Genomic DNA, 4,909 nt, shown 5'->3' with positions numbered 1-4,909 from the left:
TAGGTAAGAGCCTGTGAATAATAACGTTTGCGGGTGTGTCCAAAAACGTCCAAACAAGGTCTTGCTGAAGTTAAAGAACGTGGCAGTTCTGATATTGCAGCACCCGCGGTATACTTTCGGGAGTGCCAATTCTGGACTGACACCACCGGCAAGGAAACTTAATACCGATGAGATAACGGTTGCGCTGACAACGTTTATGTGTTTCACGTTTTTGTCACTTTTGAAACGACCAAGATAATATGCTCAGTTTCGGATTCATTCCTGATGCTTGCTTAAAATGGTAAAGAAACAGTTCAATAAAAATACATTATTTACGTAGTTAGTTATAATACGACGAAACATATGACGATCATTATTTATTTTCCTCTTCACTGCTGCCATCGCGTGTCCTTTATCGACGCCGAACACTTATTTTCCCGAAGAATGAATTAAAACCGTCTCATTGTAGATTTAACATGGAAATGGAATCCAAATGGTAATCGGAACTACAAATCGGCTTTTTCCAATTCCACTGTTAAAGGTTTTGCTATATTTAATTTCATTTGATTGCACATTGAACAGTTTGCCAAACAGTATTCATATTCAACCGACATTCTCAAGAACTTTCAATTAAAGGAAACAAATAATGGATAATCTGTTTCACTTCTCTTAAGTTTTTCTTATAAATCAAATAAATGCATACTATTGTAAGCAAGTTATCTGAAGCTATGAGTAATATACTCACAGAGTAGGACTACGGGCAATATAATTTTGTTTTGGTTGGTAGCCAAACTTCTCAGTGTAGCCCGAAATGCATTTCCTCGTCCACATAACTTTGCCCCCCCCCCCCCAGCGTTTACTTCAATACTTCTTGCATTTGTTTTCCTAAAGAACCAGCCATACTGACAGAAGTTTACTTCTTTATAATCAGTTGTGACACCACTCCGTCCACAGAGGCAGCAAGCTGTGTAAGTGCTCTTCTTCCATCAATCTTCATCTGGAGTCCATTAATAAACAGAAATTTAACTTCCGACGCAATTAATAATTTGTACAATAGTGATCGAATGCTTTATCTCTGTCAATTGGGGTTTCTTCTATTCAAGTCGATGTTAGAACAAAATAATAAACAGATGCAACATTGTTACCTAAATATATTTGTAATCGGCTATGCTATGTTACAGTTTATCAGAGTCGGTAAGTTTACACAGCAATACCCAGAAACTTCTGAACCTCTATTCGCTTAACATAATAATGAAAATGTATGTATATATTTATGCTATTCATTTGCTGTGTTCTGCTTAAACAAAGACGAGTTTGCGGTAGCGGAAAGGAAAAAGTTTGTCATTTTGGCCATGAATTCCTAGGCAAAGAAAGAAAATGAGACACTTACCGTATTAAGCCAGCAACAACAGAAGAGACGTTCCATGTATGTGAATATCTACAATAGTAAATTCCTGTTTTTTAACTTGGCAAAGGGCCTGGTTTGGACAGATTTGCTGGGAATAATATTCACAACACCATCTGTGGTAGCTGCGTACGTTAATAGAGGGTGGACAGGTGGAAACATTCATTGTAGCTTCCATGGTTTTACAATGACCTGTTTTGGACTTGCAACGCCATTAATAATTTGTGCAATGGCGATTGAACGCTTTATGGCTGTCAAGTGTGTTTTCTTCTATTCAAGTCGATGTAAGAACGAAAGGGCAAAAAAGATGTATCGTTCTTATCTGGATGTTTGTAGTCGGTTTTGGTATCTTGCCGTTTATCGGAGTCGGACTGTTTACAAAGCAATATCCGGGAACGTGGTGTTTTCTTGATTTTCATTCGCATAAAATACTAGTCAAAATATACGCCTTTCTGTATGCATGTATAAACATTATTCTTATACTACTGATGATAGTTTTCAACTCGTTTGTTGTGTGCTGCTTAGCACAAAGAAGATTTTTGCGGAAACCGAAACGAAAAAAGATTTGTCAGTACTATGGCATCCATAACAATGATGAAAAATGAGGCACTTACCACATCGAGTCAGCAACAGAAGAGACGTTCCATGTATGTGAATATCTACAATAGTAAATTCCTGTTTGTTCTTAGCTTGGCTTTCGCTATTTACTTGGGACTGTTTATGGTTATCCACTTTTATTGTTTATCCCTTTACAGGACAAGTAAATCATTACTTTTATCATGTTTTCCTTGTTCTCGAAACATGTCCAATAAAAATACGTTATATACAGAGCTAGTTATAATTCGACAAAAGGTCTGACGATCATTCTTTACTTTCCTCTTCATTGCTGCCATCACGTTTCGTTTATCGACACCGAGCACCTAATAGCCCGAGCAATCAATGAAGACCGCCCCATTGTGGATTTAACATGGAAATATTATCCATATGGTAATCGGATATACCAATCGGCTATTTCCAATTACCATGTTAAAGTGTTTGCTATATTTAATCTAATTGTCATGCACAATGAACAGTTTGCCAATCAATATTCATATTCAACCGACATTCTCAAGAACGTGAAATTGAAGTAAACAAATAATTGATGACATCGTTTCACAAGTTTTCTAAGAAATCAAACAAATGCATTTTATCTGAATCAATGGTATGTTATATGTCCAAACACATTTAACATGTATATGTCTTGCCCATGATATAATGGAAACACCCACGATAAATATATTTATCATCGAATATAAATGCATACGAATAGGTATTTCTCTAACCTATACTGCACATTCTCTATATTGTTGTGGTTAGTGAATTTTTCATGCCAATTGTTTTACCATATCCTTCACCGATAAGACCAACGTATAATTTCTACTTCTGTACACGGAACAGACGTATACGTCTTTGACTGCCATTGCGTGCACACGATTCGTGAAATAGTTGCAGAAAACAATTTAAGAAGAAAATAATAAAACGCATTGAAATCAATATGTTTTACGATAAACTCCAGGATATAGACATCATTTATACCATTTACCACTTATTCCAACAACGCATTCATATATTTAAATAGTTACCTAGAGCATACACAAACATAATCAATACAATGAACATAGGCTTTCCATAGAAGCAGTTATTTAGAACGCGAGCATTTGAATAAAACAGGTACAGAAAGAAACGAATTATGGATAAAGAAAAACGATAGCACAGAAATGGATACAGGATGCACAAAATTCTCAAATACTGTAAATAATATCTATTTATTTTACATGTTGAGCTTTGACTTATACTTATTAGTTGTTACAAAAGACGAGGTATCTGGACGTGACACTGTTCATCAATATCTTTCTGTAAATATTATTTACTAAAGTTATCCAAAGGAGTTCAAAATATCGTTGCCTACAAAGTGTTGACCTGCCATTTATTAACGCCGAAAACGAAATATGATGATCAAAACAGTAGTGCTTACAACAAAACAAATTATGCGTTAAGTAATTGATATTGGAAATTTATCTGATGTCTAAATATATCAAGACTCTCTATGAAAATCAAAAGCGCCAGTATGTGTAAATCTCTTCCAGTATTTGACTGGCTCTGCCAACAGTTGGACATCGTTATAGCAGTAAGCGGATAAAGAAGCTGTTGTTTCTGGTTCTTTTGGAAATTGTGAATGGTCGTTGAGGTAAGTTGCTTATAATTTAACGACGACATCTTTTTTAAATATGTATATCACAGCTGTAGTTATTAGTAACATTTAAAAATAATTAATGAAAGCATTCAAATTTAACCTTTAAAATGAAAATTATTTTTCCCTGTTAGAAAATAATATTATGTTTATATGTCAGAAAGACTTTCATAACTAACGTTTCTATATGCTGGTTTCGGCAGCAACATACTGGCTCTCACGATATCATATCGCCGACGGTTTGATCTCAGAACTGTCAAGTTTTTTAATTTGGCAAAGGGCCTGGTTTGGACAGATTTGCTGGGAATAATATTCACAACACCATCTGTGGTAGCTGCGTACGTTAATAGAGGGTGGACACATTCATTGTAGCTTCCATGGCTTTACAATGACCTGTATTGAACTTGCAACGCCATTAATAATTTGTGCAATGGCGATTGAACGCTTTATGGCTGTCAAGTGTGTTTTCTTCTATTCAAGTCGATGTAAGAACGAAATGGCAAAAAAGATGTATCGTTCTTATCTGGATGTTTGTAGTCGGTTTTGGTATCTTGCCGTTTATCGGAGTCGGACTGTTTACAAAGCAATATCCGGGAACGTGGTGTTTTCTTGATTTTCATTCGCATAAAATACTAGTCAAAATATACGCCTTTCTGTATGCATGTATAAACATTATTCTTATACTACGGATGATAGTTTGCAACTCGTTTGTTGTATGCTGCTTAGCACAAAGAAGATTTTTGCGGAAACAGAAACGAAAAAGATTTGTCAGTACTATGGCATCCATGACAACGATGGAAAATGAGGCGCTTACCACATCGAGTCAACAACAACAGAAGAGACGTTCCATGGCCGTGGAGATCTACAATATTATCTTCCTGTTTGCTCTTAGCTTGGTATTCACTATATGCTTGGGACCGTTTATGGTAAATTGTATTGCTTATCCCTGTAAATGACAAAATATCAAAACCGTTTTATCATGTTTACCTTATTTAATATAAAATTTGAAAAGTTTACTCAAATCGTTTATTGCAGCTTTAAAAATAACATTGAAGAAATAACATAAGGTATTTAACTTTTAAATTTTTTATACTAAACTATTCCCATAAACTTTTATTGTAAATTCCAGCTGTTATCATTATTTTGTTATGTGTGTATCTGGTCAATGAATACTTAAAAGGAGGTTATATTTATTTATTTTTTATACTATTTGTTTCATTTGTACTTTATTGTCGCAAAGTTGGAACTGACACCGATTAGTTTTTAGTTTGCAACCTTTAATAACTTTTGCGGCA

At 34.9% G+C, this 4,909-nt stretch overlaps 1 pseudogene; it reads left to right on the top strand.

The window, feature by feature from the left end:
- Positions 1-3,800: 3,800 nt before the first annotated feature.
- On the top strand, positions 3,801-4,570 carry LOC128215114 (prostaglandin E2 receptor EP4 subtype-like; annotated as a pseudogene).
- The last annotated feature ends 339 nt before the right edge of the window (positions 4,571-4,909 follow it).

Source organism: Mya arenaria, chromosome 13 (genome assembly GCF_026914265.1).
Source record: "Mya arenaria isolate MELC-2E11 chromosome 13, ASM2691426v1".
NCBI classification, from domain to species: domain Eukaryota; kingdom Metazoa; phylum Mollusca; class Bivalvia; order Myida; family Myidae; genus Mya; species Mya arenaria.
Note: the sequence above shows the minus strand (reverse complement) of the source record. Positions and strands in the feature narration are given on the sequence as shown.